At 38.7% G+C, this 24957-nt stretch overlaps 1 protein-coding gene across 20 annotated transcripts in view; it reads right to left on the bottom strand.

The window, feature by feature from the left end:
- EPB41L2 (erythrocyte membrane protein band 4.1 like 2) overlaps positions 1 to 17478 on the bottom strand; it is a 2741769-nt gene extending 2724291 nt beyond the window's left edge. For 8 of the 20 annotated variants that reach the window (XM_044064497.1, XM_044064502.1, XM_044064513.1 and 5 more), the window contains exon 1: positions 17256 to 17476. The gene's annotated coding sequence lies outside the window, so the exon portion shown is untranslated. Of the gene's footprint in view, positions 1 to 17200 lie in introns of all 20 variants that reach the window. The other 12 variants (XM_044064528.1, XM_044064527.1, XM_044064516.1 and 9 more) reach the window with 7 other exon arrangements.
- Positions 17479 to 24957: the final 7479 nt, after the last annotated feature.

Here is a 24957-nt window from a genome sequence, read left to right on the forward strand (position 1 = left end):
CCTCCCTTTCCTCTCATTCTGAAAGTCCTGTTCAAGATTCCACTGGATGCTCCCAAAATCTTGTTGGCGACTCCCTTTTTCCCATGACAGCACTGGTTCCCACTACTTCTGCATCTAGCCAGGGGCAACCACCACAAGTTATCTCACAGGGTGGATCTAAATCACACAAGTCAAGGGAACTCTCATCACTACCTGTTCAAGCTTCAACTGACATTGTGGGTTACAGGGTTTTGATCCCTCCTAGATACCTTTTTTTAAGGACATGCTGCAAGTCCTGCAGGAGGCCAGGAAACGTTCTACTAGGAAATCTTACTCATCCAAATGGAAAAAGTCTTATTTGGTGTCTGTCTCGTAATCTGAACTCACTTACTGTGGATGTTCCTTTGGTTCTCTCATGTGTGTGAGTTGCTCAGTGCTGGTTTGGCCTATTCTTCTGTTAAGGGCCACCTATTGGCTATCACTGCTTGTCTGCTTTCATCTCCTCCTTTAGCTTTTATATGCAAGGATAAACAATTTCTCAAAGGCATCCTTAATATTAAACCTCCCAGGAAGCCTGTTCCACCTCCCTGGGATCTTGATTTTGTTTTGGAGAAGATGACTCAGGCTCCTTTTGAACCTGCTGTTTTGGCTTCCTTGAAACATTGTTCTTGAAGACTGTTCTCGTTAACTCTTATTTCTACCAGATGGGTATCACAGAGTTGCTGACCCTTATGGCTTGTCCTCCTTTTTTGATTTTTCATGAGGACAGGGTGTCGTTACGCACTAATCCCTCCTTTATGCCCAAGGTGGTTAATCATCTTTCCCTTAATCACTAGTAATCTACCTACTTTTCCCCTCTCTGCAGTCTGACAGTGAGACAGTGCTGCATACTTTGGATGCATAGGCAACTCTGAATTTATTCAAGTCAGACTAAGGCTATCCGTAAATCTGATCAGTTTGTTACTTTTCATCCTAGATCTTTGGGTCTAGCTGTATCTAAGCAAACTAATTCTTGGATTTCTAAGGCTAGTTCCTTTTGTAACACCTTTCATAGTAAAAGCCTTCCTTCTTCAGTCAAGGCTCATTCTACTAGAGTGGTGGCTTCTTCTAGTGCTTTTTTCCAAGGGTTTGGATACCAACTCTATTCTTGAAGCAGCTACCTGGTCTTCTGTGCATACCTTTACTAAACACTACAAGTTGGATGGTATCGCTACAGCTAGGGTGGGTTTTGTTAGTGCTGTTCTCTATGGATTCTTAGGGGACTCTTCTCCTTCCCCCTCCCAAGTTTCTTCTTGTGCTTTGGCACCCTCCCAAATGTTACGAATACTGCAGCAGTGAATGTAAGGACATAGTACAGTTGTGTAAAATCTTACCATAATGGTAGATGTCCTTGCCTTCAATGCTGCAGTATTCGTTCCCTCCCTCCCTCCTACACCCTAGTCTTTTCCTGCCAATATGTACAGGTTACCTCTTGGGGTCCTTGGACTGGTGTTCCTACTGGGCAATCAGTCCTGTTTATGGTAAGCCTAAACTTCACCTTTATGTCCTACTGTATACAAGGAGGGTTTTGAGGGACAGTCAGGTGTACCTTTAAATCCAACAGGAAGTCTTTGGTATACTGGCCAGATGACAGGCTTACATGGCAGGGAATCCTGAATGTTACTAATAATGCAGCAGTGAAGGTAAGGACATCTACTGTTATGGTAAGATTTTACACAATTGTACTTTCTGACATATCTGTGCAACTCAGGGGCAGTTCTAAACTACCACCCCCTTTTAACCTCTGTGGTTAATACCATAAGTATCACATGCCTTATTGACTTTTACTACCCCAGTTCACGGCTGAATGTCAAACTTCAGCTAGTAAGCCTTGTCCTTTCTCAAACCAAAAATTGATACTGGCCTGAGATAATTCCAATGTTCAAATTCCAATGTTCAAAGTCAAACACATTGACGATGACATACCTGCTTATAAATAATCATAGAAAAGTTGGGTACTTATGCAAAAAAAATAGAATTGTCTGACTTCATTAAGTGACAGCTCACAACATGTAAAACGTATCACACTGTTTCCAGTACCACTAATTGCATTCCAGGGTTGTATTTATCTATCTCCAGTCAGTTTTACTTCAGCTTCCATAACCTCCTGCAACCAACTTTGCTTGTTTAAAGCCTTGTGCACTATTTAATTCTATTTTCATTGTTTCCTGTTTACACTGTGCTGAGAGAAACACTGTATTTAATTACTTTTTGACGATTTACCAATTCATATAGTTTCTGCACACGTGGCTGGCAGAGTTAATGTTAATTGATAGAGCCCAGTCCCCCTAATGGTGAACCATGAGGTCACTGAGAGTCAGCCAGTGCTGCTACTGATGCCTGGCTTGTTGGCCAGCAGTTACTTGCCCTTAATATCTCAACTTGCTCAAATCAGCTTCCAAACAACAGTCACGTTTTACGCAGACTGTTCTATGATCTTAAAACCAACAAAAGTTAACTCTTTCAGCGAGTTGTACAAATGCTGTTTATGAAGTTCTGCAGTTATGGCAGTTAGCTACCATACCTACAACGCAGAAGCCAAATGCCACGGCAAAACTCAAAAGTCTGTAAGAGAAACATTCTAGAATCAGGAAGAATAAGAAGCACCGGTCAGATACACAGTCTCATAAACATATTTTAGCAATGCACTTTTGAAGCTTTTTGATGTAGGGCATGCTGAATTACTGAGAAAGACTCAAGAAGATCAACGTACAGACTGAAAAATGATAATTTGTAGAGAGGACACTGAATTCAAAAACGGAATGGACAGAAAGGAAAACCAACTACAAGAAGAAATGAAACACAAAGATAAAGAACAGCTGAAAGAAACAGAGAAGCTGAAGAGCTGACAGAGGCAGAAGACAGTAGTGAACATGAAAATGATGATGAAGGTGATGCAGCAGCAAACATGACAAAATACCACCAGAATTGAGTAACTGGTAGACAGCCTGTCAAAGGAGTGAGCACAGTAGATACAGGATCACCTGAAATTGGTATCCAAAAAGCGATTAGTGGATGATCCTCTTTTTGTTGCCAGCTTGGCCCACACAAGAATAACTTCTCGTCAAGCGATGCACATTTTTGCACTGCTGCTGCAAGCGGCTGGCATTGATGTAAATGATCTGGTCATGTCCACAAGTTCAATACACAGAGCAAGGCAAGCTGCATGAAAATCCATTGCTGAGAAAATAAAGAAGCAGTTTCAACCATCAACACCCCTTGTAGCACATTTTGATGGGAAGCCGTTTCCTCAAGGTGATGGAGAATTTGCTGATTACATGCCAACTGTTGTTACAAGTCGAAATACTGAAAAACTGCTGGACATACCCCAACTTCCATCAAACACTGTTGAACTGATGGGACAAGCAGTGGTACACACACTGCACAGCTGGCCAGGTGTTCCAGAATGGCTAGCCAGTTAGTGCTTTGATACTACCAGTGCCAATACTGGTGCGCACACAGGTGCCATCACAGTGATTCAGCGAGCATTTGAGAAACGACTCTCTTACCATGCAGACATCACAGTTTAGAAATTATTTCTACGGCAGTGTTCGACGTGTTCTTCCCATCTTCAGGACCACAAATAGCAGTTTTTAGAAGATTTAGAATATACTGGAAACTTCTTGACTTGAATGCATATGCACCACTGGTTAAGGAAACTGGAGGTAATGGATGCCTGTTAGACTGTGAGAAACACTGGCTAGCTGAGAAGCGAAGTGAGGTTGTTGCACTATGCGAGACACGCGGACGTGTGAAACATAGCCTCGTGATGACTACCTTTAATTTCTCAAGCTGTCACTGCTCGTCCTCGATGTCAAACCACAAGGTGAAGCATTTGCCTTCAGTCTACCTGGTGCATACCATCGTGCCAGGTGAATGACAAAAGGCATATACTGCCTTAAAACCTACTCCTTCCAGGAGCAGTTTAGATTAACTGCACATGAAATTCAGGCTTTTAGCTGAATCTGCCTCTTCACAGTGACAGTGTACGTTAAGGCATGGTTTTCATCAACTGACACCTGCAATGCTCCATTCAGTGATCTTTGCCTGTCGCATACTCTGGAGTCATTTATAGACATAGGTCAAGGGACACCTTTGGTATTTGAGCGAAGATCTCGTAGCACTGTCCTTGTTCTCAGATCGAGTGTGGAAAGGAAAGAAACAGCACATTACTGAAGCCTTGAAAAAGCCACCCAGTACGGAAGATTTAAGAAGAGTCAATGCAAAAGCTGTTGCCAGTTTCCAGGGCATGACCTTGTCTGACTTCGCAACAGAACGATCAATGAATCTGTTCACTGCTGTCAACATAAACCCATCTTTCCTAACAGCTGATCCTGCAGCATGGGGTGACATGCCTGACTTTAACATTGCGAAACAAACTCGCAAACATGTAACAGTTAACGACTGTGCCAAACGAACAATCAAATTAGCAACTGACTTCTGTCAAGTGCCGACTCACAACGAGGAACAGTGAAAGCTGGTATATCAGATCACTGAACACCATCAACAGAAAGTCACAGAACCACTAAAAAGACATTATAGTGCTATAAATGAACTGATGTAAACTTGAGCTTACTACCTATGAATTTTGTTAATTTTTACTAGGCTTATTTTTTCCTAAACTGTTTGACATTTGGCTGCTCACAATTACAAACAGATACTTCAGATACAGCATGAAACTGATATTTGCCATTTGTGTACTGATTTGTGAATATATTTCATTTCTATTGGCGCAATTTGGAAAAAAATGTAAAAATCTCAGAATTAAAGTGCGCTAAGCTGTCACTTAGAGTTTAAGGCTTTAAATTTTAAATAGTTCTTTGTCCTACCAATCCTCATAAAATCAGGGGGGTATGCGATATACACACATATATAGATATAATACATATTTAATTATCACACAAGCACACAAAAAAAAAACGAAACAGTAGTGAACTATATTAAAAAAGGTACAGTGCAAACAGCTATACTACAGGAGACATTTGGAAAGAAATGAACATGTGGATTTGATGTTTTCAGAATGAACATGTGGATTTGATAAAGGTTTTCAGAATGGTTATTCAGCAGAATATCTGGGACAAAGGAAAAAAGAGGAAGATTTATACTGAATTGCAAGAGGAGCTCCAATAAAAAAAAATACAACAATGGTAGATTTGTAGTACTAAGGGGCTACTGCAAGGGAAGACGATTACACTGGCATGTATTTAAATTCCACTGAAAACTGCCATGATGGAGCTTAAGAAAATTCTGGGAAAAAAAAAATCAGCATTCAGCAAGGATTATTACCTATAGGCGGGGACTGGAATTTGATCTGCAACAGTGAAGATGTAGCTGGGGGACCCAGAAGGGAAAATATAACAAAGAAAGGTAGATTTTTGAAGAAATTTATGAAAATATTTGGCATGGAAGATATGTAGTAGAAATTCAGAGTAAATTTACATATTATTCCCCAAGACAGAACATATACCTCACAGAACATGTGCATTTAACTGCAAGTTTAGATAAGCATCCAGCTACTATTTTGAGATTATGCACTAATAACTAAAATAAAACTGCAGGGTAATATAATAAAAATGGGACACGCACTTTCCCCATGTATATGTTGAAAAAGAGGAATTTAAGGAATAGATAGTAGAAATTATTTTGGAGTTATTAGAGAATATAGAAATTTCTTCTGAAAATACAGCTAGGGAGTGGGATAAAAATTAAAGTGGAATTTAAAAATAGGGTGGGAATAAAATTATGCTTAAGAAGTAACAATAATTATTTAGAGGGACTGACATAGGTTGAAGTATTGCAGAATAGGGGAAATCTCACAGAACAACAGGATAAGCAATGGCAGTATGCTAAACAGAAAATAAGAGAGATTACCTCAGTAATATGCATGAGTTTAGAAAGATTGCTGTTTAGCAACTGTTCTTTGATAATAACTCTAAAGCATGAAAACTTTTAGCACAACTCCGGCAACAGAAAGTAGAAAGGGTTGTTGCAAAGCTTAGGCAGCCAATAAAAAGGAAGACACCAAGAGATCTTGTAGAGGTACTATAAAAATTTCAAACATTTTATGAAAGTCTGTATCGAACAGAGAAATATGGAATCAAGAGAAAGTACAGATGGAAATGTTTATGGAAATATGCCAAGGTTAGAGGTAGATGAGGATCAATTATTAACAGGATAGTAGGAGATGAGATAAAACAGTAGTGCATTACCAATCCACAGTAAAGCCCCCAGGAATAGATGGTATTCCTGTGGAAGTTTGGAAGCAGAAGGGAAAAAATCTGAAAGATCTGAAGATTTTGTCTGTTTAACAATATTTTAAGAGGAGGAGAAGCACCACCAACATCCTGGAAGAAAGTGATGGTGACTGCAACACCTAAAGATGGTAAAAATCCACCAGATCCAGCTTCATACAGGCCCATTTCAATCCTAAACCATAATTATAAAATGTTTATGTCTATAATGGGTAAAAGAATGGCAAAGGCGATGCCAAAATTGACAAATATGGATCAATGTGGTTGCGTGGAGGAGAGGCAAATATTTGACTAACAGGGCACTAATGATCCAGAGGGAAGAAGAATGCATATAAAAAAAAAAAAAACACCATTGTTGGTAGGTCTTGATGCAGAGAAAGCATTTGACAGAGTAAGCTGGGAGTTTATGACCAGGGCAATGAAATCATTTGCATTCCCTGATAAAATTATAAGGTTGATTAGGAGGATATATTTGGAATCTGAGGCGAAAATTAAAGTGGGTGGGTTCCTTTCTAATAATTTCTGTCTGAGCAGAGAAAACAGGCACGGGTATCCTCTTTCCCCTTTGTTATTTGCATTACATTTAGAACCATTTCCAAAGAAAACAAGGGACTCAAAATTCAAGAATATAAACTGTTATAGTCAAAAATGATGGCGCTATTTGCAGAGGATATTACTTTATACTGATTAAACCAAAAATGGACATTTCAGTGTTGTGAAATACCGTGAGACTGGCTTCAGACCTTTTCGAGATACAAAATTAATTAAGCTAAAACAAAAGCAATAGCTGTAAATTATGTACCCACACACAAATTGGTTCAGCAATATCCACATTTAAGGAGACATGACAAAATGAAGTAGTTAGGAGTTGTTGTTGTTGTGTCTTTCGGCTTATCCCGGTTAGGGGTCGCCACAGCGGAACTCCGGTCCGCTAATGTTTGGTAGTGGATTTTTACGTGCCGAGTTACCAGCCCTGATGCAGAACCTTCAACGAAGGCACGCCCATTCACGCATGCCTCCACACAGAAGACGCTCTAGCTGAGAATCGAACGCGACAATGTCTTGCTGTGAGGCGACAACACTACCGCAGCACCACTACCGCGGATTGAGGTACTTAGGAGTATGAATTCAAACGGATTCTGTTGTGGCAGCTAAGGATATGTGGGAAGAGACTAAACAAAAAATAATGCAAACACAGAGAAACTGGAAGCTGTGTTTTATGGATATGAATAGCAAGATACAAGCACTTAAAATGTTTTAGTCCCTTTAGTTTTATACACAGCTCATGCACATTTTTATCAACCAGAGGAGAAGTTGTGAATAGCAATTAATAAAGAGCTGAAGGATTTTATCTGGGAGGGAAAGACTGCAAGAGTCAAGTGGGGTAAGCCGATTTGAAGGGGTAAGGTTCCTATAAATACCACAAGCAGAAACCTGTAATTCAAAGTGGAAAGGGATGATGATGATGAAATGGGGAAGCTCAAGAAACAAGGAGCAACTGGGATCTTTATGCAGATCTCTGCTGAGAATAACAATAACCCACACAAAATATATTCATACAGTTGCAGAAAGTATTCTAAGACATTAGCCAACGTATGAATAGAGAAAGGAGTTTCTGCCAATAGGCACGACTGCAATTAGGGATACAGACAATAGGCAAGAAGGAGCTGAAATTCATTGGGCAAAATAAGGTATTGGCAGCAAATAATTAGAAAAGGAAAGGTAACAGAATGGGAGGAGGCCAAGAATTTATTTGGACTGCAGGCTAGAGACTGCCTATACTCAGATATCAATCCTTGATGGGAAAGGCAAAGAGAAAGAAATGGGGTACACTAAGTGAAAGACCAGCAATGGTTAGTTTTTTTGCAAAAAACTACAACAGAAACATTTCTGATTCTTAAGGTTATCATGTAGTAAAGGACTGGGAAGAGATACTAGTCACAAAGAAATGATGGGGGATGTATGTATGTCTCCCAAATAAGCAACAAAGGATCTCTGGAGTCTACGAGGGGCATACAAATAGCTATGTAAACACTTCCAAGCAAAGAAATTTTCCTCAAGTAGATAGCAAATACTGGAGGTAGATAGCAAATACTGGAGGTGTGATGGGAAAAAAACAGGCAAACATAAACCTTTTCTGGGAGTGTAATGAGTTGGCAGACTTTAAAAATCCTCTGCAGACTACTCTAACAGACATACTGGGTAAGCAAATTGGTATTACTAAAAAAATGATTACTTTGAGCTATGATACAGAATAGGAATTGCCTAGACATAGTAAGACCTTGCAGAGTTTAATGCTGGTAGCTGATAAAGCATTACTGGGAAATGGAAATCGAAGTCTAAACCAACTGTAGTAGACGTAGTGAATATAGTAAGAGATAAAACAACTGGAAATGGGATCTTTTGAAAAGGGTAGGAGTAAATTACAAAGAAAATACTGGAAACAATACATGCAGATGAGGAATGAGGTTTAAAAGAAAGCAAGATTTGAATGAGCTATATAATGTCTGCCTGAGAGACTGTATAGATTATAACTGATGTATAATATCTACAACTAAAATTATGTCAATATGGTTTGTTTTCATTTATATAAATGCAGGATTAATAAAAATATATACGCCATAGGTAAAGGTATCAACCCAGAAAATTAATTTAAAAATGACATTCCCATAGCCTTTTTTTTTTTTTTTTTTATTTGACCTTTATTTTTGGTATGGTATCCATTTTCCATACATGTAGACAAGTGATTCACTGGCTTATATTTGTTCACAACTGATTTTATAACTCTGCCATTGGGCCATCTTGATCAACCTTCTGTAGTACTGCTCAGGGCAGATATTCCATTTTTCTGCAAATGACTCGCATATCCACCCTCTTCAAGACTACACATGAACTCAAGATTTTCATTTGCATTACTTTTCAGATGAATATACACACTCCTTTCCTGGGAGATGTGAACTTTTTATACTTGCCACTTCTCAAGGCAAGAGTAAGACAGACCATGATTTTTCCAGGGATTACCTGGATTAACACTGAATACTAACTTGGCATGACATATCTTCTACTAAAAGGAGACAAGAGTTGCTTAGATCTAGCATGTCTCAATGGTTTCAACCTTCCTTGCTTTTTTCACAAGTAAAATAAGTTTGTTTTTTTATGTTGGACTTTTATTTTTGCACAAATCCTCTCTCAAACCTTCCACCATCGTTCTTCCTTTTGTCCAGTGATAGGGATGTGTGTATGTGTGATTTATAGCAAAGACTAATGTTTTTTTTTGTCCTTACCAAGTAATGTGCAACAAGAACATTGCTGTAGAGAATGTTTTTCCTTCAAGGTATCTGCACATCAGAAAATTAAATACATATATACACATGCATACATAGCACTTATTTCAAATATTTCTGCTGCTACAATTGCTTTAATGCTTATACTATTAAAAGCAGCATTTTCTTAACTAAAACAGTCTGTACAGCCAGGTTAGGCCTTAGCATTTGCAACACAGTATTTATGAAAGGGAGGTTAATTCCAAGCTTCTGTTTCAAACTATATTGCACTTACTTTGCTCTAATCCCCACTCTAACTGCTACACTTGCTCTGTTCTAATTCCCCACTATGTGACTTTAATGTCAGTATCTCTGTTGTCTGCCCCTTATGTTAATTTGGCTACCATATTATCTCTCTCTCCTCTTTCACTGATATCGTCAGTAGCACCAACTTGTTAATTGTGTGTGTGTGTGTGTGTGTGTGTGTGTGTGTGTGTGTGTGTGTGTGTGTGTGTGTGTGTGTGTGTCTTTCGGCTTTTCCCGGTTAGGGGTCACCACAGTGGAACTCCGGTCCACTAATGATTGGCAGTAGATTTTCACGAACACCGAGGTGTCAGCTCGACAGTCAACGAAGGCACGCCCATTTACACATGTCTTTCGAACGCCCACCCAACCACGGGGAGAACATGCAGACTCCACACAGAAGGTACTCCCTGCACTCCAGCCAAGAATCGAACAGGAGAACCTCTTGCTGTGAGACAACAACGCTACCACTGCACCACCGCGACTGACAAACTTGTTAATTATGTAAGCTATTTAAATCCTTACATCCTCCAATTGTACCCCATAGATACACAATACTGAATGCAACCAGTGTTGCTCGAGTTGACTGCCCTTACTACACTATCTTTGGAAAGTCCTCCCAGTCTCATCTGCTTATACTTGTGAGGACTAGTAGATCGAGCTGAGTCATTATCCCTTGGACTGCTAAGCTCAAGTTACCCTTTTTCTCATCTTCATTCTTGTTTAGTGCACAATCTACAAAGTTTAACCCACTTGTTTCCATATAACTATTACAATATGTTCATCCTAGTATTGTAGTATATAAAAAAGTCTTCCCAGTAATCCACTTTAACATTTATTATTACTCCTTTCTTCGCCAAGTACTAAATATCATGAAGTCACAGTTTACCTCGCCATCTGCTGTCAGCCTGACAGCAACAAGAACACTGGAACAACAACAAGAAATGTCTCATGCTAATTGAAAACAAATAGTTTCATTCTTCTTACAGATTATTACATGTGTGAGAGATGCAAGCATCTACTAACCCTGGAGGACAACCTCTCTTCAAAGACAGTAGACTATAACCAGCCATTGCTCTCAGTTCAGACGTCCACCTTACACAACCATGTCCACTATGTGCTAGATAACAAATAAGCCTCCTTATGCAAAGGTACTTGATTCCCTGATGAAACCACAAAAGCCTCTAAACGAAGGCTTGGTGTACAGTCACACTAACAGGCAAACATACACAGACAATTCAGACAACACATCTAAAAAAGGTATCAGTCAACCAACAGGCCAAATCCCTTTAAGCAAAGACAGTACATCTGGTAATGTCTTAGCCACAGGTGACACCATAATCAGAAATACAGAAGCACCACTCTTCAGAGTAAACAAAGAGTGACAGCTGCCCCTCCAGTGCCAGGATCCTCAGTGTCACTAGGGCAATTAAGTCCCTTCACCCTATGCACACATATGATATGGTCACTGTGCACATGGAAGTGAATGATTTGTGACATACATCCTCAGATCATATGAAGAGGAATACGATAAAGGTCTCAGAATAGGCGTCTGAAATTGATGTGAAACAGTACTCAGCAATACCCTACAATCACCAAGAACCAAGTTATGAGACAAAAGGTAATGGACTTTAACTACTGGTTTAGTTACTGATGTCATTCTAAGGGAATCCAAAATATACCACAGTGGGAGAAGATGATCTACAACCCTGGCTGCTTTACTAGGGACAGCCTGCATGTAGCTACTCGTGGCTTCCATATTACTAGCAAAGACATTTTCTTCCCCATAGTGCCTTTTTAGGCACCGTCAGCCCCTGCAAATTACCTAGACAGCTAATCAAATCAAAAATATATAAAGTTAGCATTGCTCACTGCTCATGGCTAGAGGCCTAAACAAGAAGTTGTACTATTTACAGGCAGTCTTACATCCTGAAAATATAGATCTCTGAGTAGATACTGAAACATGGTTTCAAAAAAATGAGAGCACTCTCACATTGCTGAGTTTCCAGTACCCACCACACTTTTAGACCCAATGTTGAAAATAACAGTGTTACTGGAAGGGAGGAGTGTCGTCGTTCTTAAGAAACCATCTCACCTCCAGACTCTTAAGCTGGGACAATGATCTTGAACTTCTCCATATTCTTTCATGGCAAACAGAACTCCATTCCATATCAATAGCCAACTACTGTTTGCTCCCATGTCACCTGCTCCTCAAGAGGAACATCTAAACAAAACAGCATCCTTCCCTACTGAGACTATTTCTTTTGGGAGACTTCAGTAGCTCTCCATTAACTAGGAAACATACACCACCACAAAAAAATGGATTTCATGAATGCTACTTCCCCTAGCCCACTTGATTCAGTCAGAACTAGCTTCAAAAATATTGGACCTGGTTCTCACTCATGTTACCACCCTATGCTCAACACCTACAGTTAACACACCACTGGTTAACTCTGACCACTGTTTAACACTCACTATGAAGATAAAACCAGACTTGCCACAAAACCCTTCTGTCTTTAGAGACTACCCAAGCAAATCTAATCTAGCTAACGAATGACCTTATGAAATTTAAAGTGCCTTCCTTACCTCAATACCCACATCTTACAAGCTGCCACATTTGTGAAGAATGTCTATGCCCCCTCAAAGCACGCATCAAATATCTGTCCCCCCATAAGACACAAATACAATACCAAATTTAGGAATAAACCCCTATAGTGGAACCCGAGTAAAACTAACTATACAATAAAGGGAAGAAACCTACAGCCCATAAAAGCAAACTTAACACCCTAACATCTACAGATGAACTCAGAAAAATCAACAAAGAACTCAGAAACAAAGTCAAATCCTCTGAACTTAAGAACAAATTAAGAACTGCTACCTCTATGAAGGGCAACGACAAAAGCCTTTTTCAGCTATATCAGAAACCTTACCAATAATACCCAACAATACTTTCAGAAAATACAGAACAACATTGTCCTCCCCAAGATCAAAGCCAAAATATAAGTGAGCAAATTCAGCTCTAACTTTACTCACTTTCCCACCAACTTCCTCCAACTTATTAGTACACCTACACCATCCTTTAGGATCCCCTCGTAGCATGTCTGGCACCCTCTCTCCAAAGCCAGAAACACTTGCCCTATGGCTCCTGATAGTGTGCCAGGCTACCTTCTTGTCAGCACCAGACACTGTCTGGAAAACTCTATAATTCTTGCTATCCTAAGCCTCTCCATTAAATTTGTGCCAGAGGAATGGAGACCTGCAGTAGTCAACCCACCCCATAAAAGGGGGATCCACTACTGAACGAGGAAAAGAAACTGTACACCTATGAAGCCGCGCCAGTACTTTAAACAAAAATGTAGGCAGTCCCCAAGCCTTGGAGCCAAGCCACTTTGGCTTTGTTAAAGACAGATTCTGCCTCCCCAACTTGGTGGACTTCTTTGACACACTTGTTCACACTGCCTACCTGAACCAGGAGGCCTTTGATACCATACCGCATCCTAGCCATATCAACATTTTACTTGCTGTATAATAAACTAGCTAACCCAGCATATTAGCGTGGGAAGCACACACTTTGAAAAGAGCAATAACCAATGGTGTTCCTCGGGACTGGGCCTAGGACCACTGCCATTTGTTTTTTACTTCCATGACATCATGGCTGACATCAAGGATCTATAACTGACCAAGTGTGCTGAAGCTGTCATTACCTCCCCACTTGACACTTTAGAAAGAATCAACATGCACCAATAAGTGATGCCTGGACCATAACCTAAAACTAAATGCCAAGAAATACAACACTGTATCCTTAGGCAAAACTAGGCACCCATGCACAAACCTCATAGGTGACAACCCCCTGAAAGTCAATGGAGCCATTAAGGACAAGGACACTTTGACGAACAACAATGTGTCACCATGTATCCATTATTGTTAGGAAATCTTTTTACCTTTCCAGCGCAATCAGGATTATTTCTTCATGATCTAAGATGTTAACATCTCTCACTCTCTGTGTTCCTCCCTTATGGGGCTCATAATGGGGTACAACAGCCCCTTTGCTGTGTACCTGTCTAAGGATATGACCCAGACTGAGAGACTACAGTATTTCTTCATGAAAATAATGACAGGCATGTCTTCTGTGGGTTACCCAGACTGCCTTAAAGCTCTCTCTCTCTCGAGATGTGACATCTGCCTAGCTTACAGAGCGCCTTGGCGGGTCCAGTCTTACGCGACCTGCTGCACATAAACAAAATTAAAAACATCCTCAACATCAGCTCAAGAGATCTTAACTTCCACAGAGGCAGAAATAGGATCTGTAATAGAAATCAATATACATTCCAGAGAATCACCCTTTTATGGAATAGATTTCCTTTGGATGGAAAGCAAAGTGGCTCCAAGACCATATTTAAGCATAACCCGGATGAATGTACTGGCAATCATAAATTCACCCCAGGTCTTGCCCTTAAGGTCTCACTGACAAAGCGGTAGAAAAAGTATAAATTAGTCATGTCAATGGGTACCTACAATGTGGGGGTAGTATGGCTAGACTACTAATGATCCTCGGGATCTTCAGCCTAGTACTGACATGTATGTACATACACATTTTTATAACATACATACACATGTATACATATACACGTGCACATTTTTATAACATACGTACATGCACACACATATACAGAGATGCACACATACATAAATGTGCATATCCGTGTTCATACTTGTGTATATGCACACACACTAAAAAGAAAAAAAATATTCCAAAAGAGAGAGAGAGAGAGAGAGAGAGAGAGAGAGAGAGAAAGCTACAACTAGGAGCAAATCTCCATATCCCTAAGCAAAAGGTACTGCTTTCAGTGTTCAAAGTGCTCTCCATCATCTCTTACTGTTCTTTAGGCTGTTATTGCTGGAAACTGGCATATTTTCCAGTAGCCAGGGGCTGTCTTTCATGGTCACACACACACTTAATTCCTCTAGTTTTCTAGAGCCTCCACAGTGTAATTTCAAGTTAAGCAATATCAAAATAATCCACACTGACAGAAAAGGTAGGGAAATATTTAATGGTTGGTGACATAATACAGTTAAACCTCAAAAATCATCTGAAGCGCCTCTCTTTCTGCGTACGATATTATATACTAACCCCGTGCAACTGAAGCAGAAGTATAAGAGGGGCAAAACAAAATTCCAGAGTCAAATATGGCACAGCCTACAAATATGATCCCACAAGTAAAAGAATGCAACAGTTGTTTGAATTTTGGGTACACATTCAAGGTAGATTTATGCAACCATGGCATACTGAATAAGTGGCTCTACTGTTGTTTGTACTACAGTGTAGACCAAAAGTGAATACAAACAAATGTTATAATACTGTAGAACACACCACGGGATTTCACTAGATGCCTAGCTGCAAACACGAAAACAAAAGTCATAAAGCACACTGTACTGGCATCTCCCCGATGTCTAATAGAAGCAGTAAACCTTAAAGAAAAAAAATTGAATACTTGGATTTGTTAGAAGACGCCTGTATTTATGAGCAGTATCATACAACTATTAGCTTTTTGTTAATTATACGTTCGCAGTATCATACAACTATTAGCTTTTTGTTAATTATACGTTCGCCTTATCACACTTTAAGTTATATTACCAGATCTCGCCTGAAACGCGAAAGATCAAACTACCTGTCCAGCATAAACAAATTACTGCAAAACTGCAGACTGTGCGGTTGCATCCAAACAGCTGCAAATACCACAGCACAAGACTTGGAAATGAGAGCATCCCCAGCTGAAAGCAGCAAATTAAAGAGTGCACGCGATGCCCTGCTAGTAGAACCTCAGTAGCATAAGGCATAGGACACTTACATGACGTAAAGTGGGCTTACTGTGATTTTATCAGTACAGTTTTTGTACTGTAAATACACTGTGCTGCAACAGAGACAAAGAAAGGTAACCAAATTGCTCCCCCTGGAAAAAAGTAGGGCACGGTATAAATTCTGTGCACTGGCAACATAAATGCACAGTTAGTAACGATTAAATACACGTTACGCAGCATATTTAACAACAAACTCTTAACATAATACATACGGTATCTGCGTAAGTACCGGCCAGCTGTAAGGAAAACCCAGGCCACTTTACAGTAGTGATGTGGCACGATTGCGCTTACAGCGGTTTCGGTTTGTGCCTACTGAAACGCACAGCTGGCACCTACAAAAATTCACGATGCACACTTACTGTTCGGGGAAACTATATGACTGGATCAACCCTCACACTGTTAGTACATTACAGTACGGTCTGCAAAATGTAATGTACTGACAGTGTGAGAATGAATGCAGCACTCGCCACTGTCGGGAATTAGGCTCAGCCACTGGTGCCGGCATTGCCAAGTTGCTCTAAGCAGCCTTGGCAGCACCCTTGCTTGATTCTAAACAATTTATTCTGTGTAGTAGATTCGAAAGAGCTCTCAGTAAAATGGCGCCCGAAACTTAAAACTAATCTTTCGACAGTCCCTATTCCAAGTACACAAACACAAAACAGTAAGGAAAGGAGCAATTTGAATACGGTAGAAACACTCTGGTACTCTGTTTACAAACGCTGTCTCTTTTACTCATTTAAGAGCACTGTGCACTTATGATATCCTTCAAGTTCTACAATCCATTCCACCTTATAAACATCTCCAATTTAACCCATTGCGTATGAACAACTGAGGAATTACACTGAGAGCAGTAAAGCAAAATGGAAAGAAGCAATTACACATCAACTCTGCCAACAGCTGACAGCTACTTACCCCCCTTCTCACTTCTGACACGAAGTATCAGTAAAAAAGAAGAATTCGCAAGAGTCTCTCTTCCACTTGGTAAATAATCCAAGCTAACACAACATACTCACATATACAATCTTTATTCTGAAGAGAAAGGAAATCAAAAACTATACCTTCTATTGCAGTGTGGAAGTAAACGCTGCAACAGATACTACCACATATATAAACATATAGTTTGAAATCAAATGTATAATATATATATACACACACACATATATATATATATATATATATATATATATATATATATATTACACATAAACACCTTCGAGTATAACTTGATAAAACAAGCTACATCACTCACTACTGCGGTACTTTAATCCAAAGCAGCTGTAGCCTACCAGTTTTGTGTAATGTGAGGACTAGCAGCAGACACGTTTTAGAAGCTTGACTCAACAGCGCTGTTCGCGCTTTATTTCATTACATATTCCTAAATCCATACTATCCCACTTTGAAATCTGCTGTAAATAGCACTTTCACACACCCTCCCTGAACTAACTTCCCACATATCAACTAGAAAAAAAACCCTGCCAAAAACAAGTACCAGGCACCTTTGAATACCTTAATCAGCAGCGTCTCAGTCTTTTCCATCAGGCACCCACCCCATTCTGTTTACCTGTCGTAGTTTGTGAAGGATGACAGTTGTAAGAGTAATTCCAAAAAGCAATATACGATTAACAGCTGCTATGTTCACATGGCCAGCTACGCCCCGGTAATCCCTCTCTTGATTTATTTTGTAGCACAACAGTCCCCAACCGTCAAACTCAAATTTCCCACAACCAGGATACCGAAAGGATGGCCTGTCAATGAGTCCAGTGACCGACCGCCCAGTACTCACACCCCGACTTGCCTGGTTTTCCCTCTCCTCCACTGCCATTTGTCAGCGACGGCGTTCGTAAAACCCTTTTCCTATCAGATTGAATGGGATGGCAGTCTGTCAGAAAGTACTCACGTCCTTTCCTGTCTGTGAGAAACGACGTGTTGTACAGTTCTCCAGTTGCAGCCAGTAAGTGTGAAGGTGTTGTGGTGAGTAAATGGTTAAAATAATAAGTTGTGTGTTACAAACTGAAAACCTTGAGGCTGAGTGAGTTTTCTAATCATAATGGAAGAAAGGGAGGGAGGTGTGTTAGGCACCTATTCGGACGAAAACAAAGTAGTTTAAAGTGTTTCATATACATAGTTTTATGTAGAACACGCCGGATTTAAATATGCCTGCAAGTAAACAAATTGCCCGTATATTGCATTTGCTTTTTTTTTTCAAAACCTACTATTTGTTTCCCTTTTTCAGATCTGTCTCTGTTGTATACTCGCATTGCTGTTTGTTATGTTCAAGATGCACCGCACGTGTCTCATACCTCTCAACTGTACAGATTTCCGGCGAATGTCCAGATTTTTGGCATGTTCCTCTATTTTCCTAGAAAATCACTGGGATGATCTCAGGATTGTAGTCAGTAAATAATGGCATACATTTGAGTTTCAGACTTCATATCCTTCAGAAAATCTACAGTAAAACAAATCCTGTTACTCTAGCAACTTTCTAAACGTTTATGAGCAATATTTAAAATATGTCCCTATTTGTACCCCCATTTTGTCAAGCTTTGTACAGATGTTTTGCATTAAGATGTTGAGAGGTATGCGTGCCATTGTACTGCTTGAAAGATATCGACTATGGCTGAAGTTCTCCACTGTGTAGTAATACCTCTCAACTGTACAGATTTTCACAGAATGTCCAGATTTTTGCCTTATATTTTGGGTCTATTCCTCATACAATGTGTGGTTTTCTGTCAAATCACTGGGGTGATCTTTGGATTGAAGTCACTAAATAATGACATGCATTTCAGTTTCAGACTTCAATTCCTTCCGAAAATGTATGTGAAAACAACCCTGTTACTCTAGCAACTTTAGAAGTTTATAAGAGAATATTTAAAATCTGTCTCTATTTTGGCCCTTTGTACCTCCATTTTGTCAGGCTTTGTCCAGATTTATTGCATTAAGAGGTTGAGAGATATGTACTGTCTCTAGTCAATGATGACTTTTGAAGAAAAAGATGCAAATTACATTTAAATAATACAATATTTTGTTATAGATTTTTACTAAAGAAAATGCATATTAATTCACATTCTCTTATTCCGACACTGTTAATTGCACTAATACTTTAAAAGTGCCCCTGATTATTCCTGGCTTTGTTCCTGATTCGGTTGAGATCGTACCTCTCAACCTGGAAACATCAGTACAAAGGCCAACGAAAAGTAGGTACAACTGGCCAAAAATCTGGATGCTGATGACATAACATTTACATACATAATTATGTAACCCTGCCCACCCCAAATGGAATTGTGGGATACCAGCATTTAAATGCAAACTGAAGGAGAGACAAAATATATTATACACAAAATATAACCAGAATAGTGTTTTATTTATAATAACATTTGCGTTTGTATCAAACCTTGACCTTGTATAAAACTAAAATGCAATTTCCTTTTTTAAAAATAAAATTAACTGCCACTATCATTAACGCAGTGAGACAAGTGGTCTCTGAACAGTAATTCAGATTACAGAAACAGTCTAGCAATGTAGTAACAGCAAGGCCCCTATATACAACAAAAAGTAATTTTAACTAAGCAATACAAATGAACATAGCACTTAAAACTGTATTAATTAATTAGGATACCACAACTAAGGCAAATACTTCATTAATGCCAATCAGGAATATTCTTCAATCTACTTCAAGTCTTGTGAATGTAAACCTGGCTGTATTTATGGAAAACAGACACTGATCATGTGTATTCACTAATAATCATTCATAACAAGCGTATTAGTGCATTTATCACTATCATTGGTCAATAATATCAGTGCTTCATTTCCAAAAAATATTATCAAAATCACAAGAGTACTGTTTGATACTGTATTGTACAAGCAAACTTAACTGACACATTTGTCCTAAATACATGTCGTCCGATACAGAAACTGATTCAAGAACATTTGTAATTTATAAAGCATTCAGACATGCAATCACAGATATCAAATGCTCTCAGACACAGTTTTATATTATAGCAATAACCAACGACATGGGTGTCGCCATCGTGATTAAATAAAGCCAACCTTGGGTAAATCTGCAGTATACCACACCACGGGGTCGGTTATTGCTATTATACAATGACATTCCCAGACACAAGAAACCGGGAGGAGAGAGGGGACAGAGAAAATAAAACGATAATCGGGTACATTTTTCTAATTTTGCATAAAGTACCTGATTATCCTTTTATTTTTCTCTGTGCTGTCTCTCTTGTTCATTTGGGTCTTCAGTTTTGTGAGTTTATTTAAAAAAAATGAAAGAAAAGTAATATTTTTATTGCATATATTAATGGAAGAAAGTCTGAGCGACTGGACCTTTTTTCATTGGTATATGCTTAGATTTACAATAGGCACACTAGTTGGCTTTTCCATTGATATATGCTCAGATTTACAACAGGCACGCTAGTTGGGTTGACCAATCAGCGTGCTACATTTTGAATGCTAATGGTCAGTCATTGTATAGTATTAATTTCAACACCAACCAACCAGAAGGTTAAACTGTAATGTATATAGGTTAGCAGTTTAAAACAACTACATGCTTAAAAAATGTCAAATTATCACAAAACTGTGAAAATTATTATAACTGAATACATTTGTAAAACAATGGTAGTATAAATCAGGAAGAGAATAAAATAATGTTCAGATACTTTATATTCAATGCAGTCCAAAAAGCAGTACAAGCCACACATTCAAAGATAGCTTTATCTGATGGAGAGAGATAATAAAAAGTAAATAATTCTGTGTCACCTTTCCAGACAAGATAAAAATGAATGCAAATACTACCTAGACAGAAAGTGCATTGAAAGTGTTTGTCAGCATTTCATTAGTAGAATACATTGGTCACCTTATGGAAACATTTAAAGTTCTGCTTACTTTTGTGCAAGTGTGGAACCTTCAATATGAAACGTGATGCAAATTATAATTAGGTGTATGGTCAATTTTTTTTCCTACCTACAATATAGTCTGATTGTATAAATTACTATCAACTGTCTGAAATGAAGAAAATTAAGACAAGAAAAAAAGCTATGGAGACGTGAAAACATTCTCCCCATATATTTATGTGCCATTGTGCCGTGTTCTGAACTAGTGATACTCTTTAAAAATAATGAAATAATTCTGAGCATTGCATGAGCAAATCATACTGATCTACTTGAATTATGAACAACAAAAGAAAAAAATATGCACATGTATACCAACCACCACTTAGTGAAAACGGTTCAGAAGTTGTAATTGAAGAATGTGCAGTTAAAGAAATAAAAGCTTCTACTAGTTAACTCCATGGGCATTAACCAGCTAACTTTTGGTACTATGGATTAAAACACCAAGCAGTGCAAATGCAATCCATGTATGGAAAGACACATCCACTTCCTTAGCATAAACAGTCTACCTTTAAAATGGTCTGAAATTTTAGTTGCTAGGCATAGTTGAATATCAGTCAGCAAATAATGTTGGACACCTGACAGCAGTTTTATATGTGCATGAGTCTGCAGCAATTAGAATATGTTTATCGCTACCATAAAAGTTTTTTTCATTGTTTCTTTGAGAATTGCATTTTAATGTAGCTCACTTTTATATTGATGTGTCTTGTAATGTTCAAGGTCATGATTTATGTAAATTTGTGAAAATTTAAGTGCATCCTGTAAAATATCTCTAGTGTCTGTAATTACTTCATATATAGATGTTCCCTTCCAAAGCTGATTTAAGTGTTCGCAGCTTGTGCATATGCAGGCATAAGGCTAGAAGTATATTAACCACTGTTGTTACTATTCACAGACAAATCATTTGAAATGTTCACCGAGTTTTAGATAACATTAACCTAAGCCTGCATTTTAATGCAAAATGCTTACACGATCTGTGCCTATTACTACAAATAAAAATGGCCAAGTTATGAAAAGACTTGCTGCAGTTTTTAGAATTCTTTATCAAATACAAGTGCACGTCTCTGACACTGTCCTTTCCTTCATTTCAGTTACTTTATTTGTAGCCTTCGGTAAATTTAGTTTACAGTTACAGAGTTAGCATTGGTCACAAAACATACATTTAAACATATAACATACATTAATTTAACAAAAACATTAAAAAACAGTTTTAAAGATAACACTTTTGAAGACAAGACATTTACATCCTATATTGTACATCTCCACATCCTATGTTGCACATATTTACTCCTCGCAAAGAACATTAGTAACACCTATTGAAAAATAGCTTCTATAAGTGCCCGACATAACTGCCAAGCATTTTTGTTTCTTCATCTTCTCTGATCACATTTTGGAAGGTGGTGTGTGTGTGTGTGTGTGTGTGTGTGTGTGTGTGTCTGTGTGTGTGTGTGTCTGTGTGTTATGTTAGAAAGGTCTGTAACTTTATTCCAGTGAAGTCTTACCAATAATTCATTATTAATCCTTCAGTCAGTTATGGCATAAATGTAAAACACACATTTAATAGTTCTGGGGGACAAGCAAGAGGATTTGCAAAACAATGATTCATAGGGCATCAGCGCATGCCATGCCCACAATCACAAATTGGCTTACCTGATCAGAAAAAAGTGTTACCAATGGCTATCAAATATGCATACAAAAAGAGCTTTCATTTTTATATTTACAGCACAATTAATAAAAAAAAATTCTGTTTACCTTCTTTAAAAAATTGTGAGTAAATCATAATCACAAGAAAACAATAAATAACTGCTCCAGTTAATACCCAAATAGCTTTCAAGAGCTGCATTATTATTCCAGACTTTTAAAATGCCCAGAAAGTGCCCCAGCTGACCACCAACAGGACGCATCCAGGTTTGCATGGCAAGGCAGTCTGCTTAAGAGACATACAGATGGAAAACTGAGGATTAAAGTCTCAAATTTTTGTGTAGGTGTGTAATAGAAACTGGAGATTCCATGTGATCCATGAATTGGTATTTTCTTCACTAAATAACCTACCAAACATAAAGAGGTTCAAGCTGATAAAGCTGATAACATCGGTAGGGGGTAATTCCTACTCAGTAAGGCTTGCAGGTGTACTTCATGTGTTTCCCTTGAGGAAGGCTGATCATTTACCTCAGAAGGCTGCTGTTCAGTCATGACTACTACAACTACAGTAGTCCTCTCAGGGCCCAGGTTTGTCATCGCATTGACGCAACATCCTCGTTTTTTGGTTGCTGCAGTGTCGTAAGTCATGGGCAGGTTGCGATTGTAAACAACTGAAGTTTTTTTTTTTTTTTTTAAATCTCCTGAGTCTCGGAGAATCCGACAGGCAGTCAGGCACTGCCTTGCGAAGCTCATATCATCACGTATGCTCCTGCACGTTGATGACATTGTGGGATATACTGGCGATGATGTGATGAAGTCAGCCATACTTTAAAATTGTAAGTAAAATAAAAAAAAGAAATCCAGAATTTAAGGGGTCACTTGGGAATTCATGGCATCCCATTATTTTGCCCTCAAAACCAGTATATTCTGAGGAATACGGTATGGTTGAGAGATATGGTTGAGATGTGTTCCAGACTCATTGAGAGCTATGCTAATTATGAGGTCCGTTCTTCATTTTGGGACTTAAAATTCTGTGTTCTACACATACTGCTCTACCTTGAAAAGGTATAACACACATTCCTGTTTAACATTTTTTTAACAGATATCCGTGGTAAATATTGTTGAATCATATTAATTTTTCAAAAGAATGTTTTGTTAGCATGAAAAAAGTTATTAACTGTGTTGTGTGCTTCCTAGTAGAAATTGTTAGCGTTTTAATAAGTAGTCCATATTTTTGCCTATTTTATTCCACACTGTGAGAGGTAGTGTTCCATATTTTTCACTGGCCATGGGCAACAATGCTTAGTTTAGTTGGCCTCTTTCAATATGTACTATAGATATGACAGAAAGAGGGAGAGGGTGGATGAGTAGGTGGAGCACCCTTCTTTGTCAAAACCCATAGCACTACACCGTCTGTCTTCAAAATATGATAAGTACAGTTGTTTAAGTAAACTTACGATAACTAGCTGTTTGAACGATCACTGTTTCAGTAGCCTAAGCTATATGGTTTATGTCCTGCCAAGGACGCAATGGCTGGCCAGCTTCCAAAGCTTCAAGGCACCTTCCACACGCCCCCAGCTCGAGTTGAGCTAACTAAAAGTCATCTTTGGGCATCAAGCTCTTCACAGCTTTCCTGTCACTGAAGCAAGCTTTCCTACTGTGGGCTTCCCTGAAGAGAACTTATCTGCCTAACGATGAAACAGTGTTATCTAACCATAATTCTTGAAAGCCCACAGAGGAGCTCTCTCTCTAACTCTTCAGCAGCGGGAAAGTTAAGAATGGCATGGCACCCAAGTCAGCTTAGCTTGAGCTAACAGTTTGAGCATGTAGAAGGTGCCCTGACACTTTGGAACCTGGCCAGCCATTTTGTCTATTGCTTAGGCTACTGCAACAATGATAAAATGAAGAACATCATTACCTCTCATAATGTAGAACAAATGTGGATAATGTGGGAAAATTACCAACAAGTAGACAGTTCACAATGTGGTTAACAATTTTTTTAAAATACTTTTATTGAATTATCACTTGTGACTTAGGCAAATTAACAATTATTAATTAATTTATTTGTTTACAGGGTAAGAACACTGTTGAAACAATGACCAATTACAGGCTCAGCCTGGGTTACATCATAATGTAACAAAAACAAGTAATAGCAGTTTACATGTTTAAGTTAAACATAGAAAATCTGACAAACTGTATACAAAGAAGATCTACCATACCAAATATATGTACAGTTACATAAGTGGAATAGAAAAGGGAGAATGGAGTTAAAGTGGGAGAAGTAAAAGTGGTGGAGATATGTCAGTACTGGCTAGTTAACAGAGACCAATAAGATGTAAGAGGGGATTAGATTATGCGTAGTGGATTTAGACCAGTAATGGTGTGGTAAGCTGAATCATAGTTTGGGATGAGAGAGTTAATCAGGTAGATCAGGTATGTGGTAGAAATCTGTTAAGGTGACATGTCCTTTACATAGACAAATGAATTCAGTCTTTAAGTATTGTTTGAAATGTGTTTTGACCAGGAAGTAATTTGTGTGATCAGGTAAATCAAGACGAAATACCCGCCTTATTTTGGGTCCAGTGTAGAGAAATAATGGTTAATAGAGAGCAGTCTGAGAGAAGGGGGTTGTAGGGGATGACTGAGTCTGATTTGACTTCTTAGGTTATAGGTTTGTGTGCCAGTAAAAAGTTAGGATTTATGCTTACAAGAACCTCTGCTGGT

Source organism: Protopterus annectens, chromosome 1.part0 (assembly GCF_019279795.1).
Source record: "Protopterus annectens isolate FY-2018-M chromosome 1.part0, PAN1.0, whole genome shotgun sequence".
Taxonomy (NCBI): Eukaryota; Metazoa; Chordata; order Ceratodontiformes; family Protopteridae; genus Protopterus; species Protopterus annectens.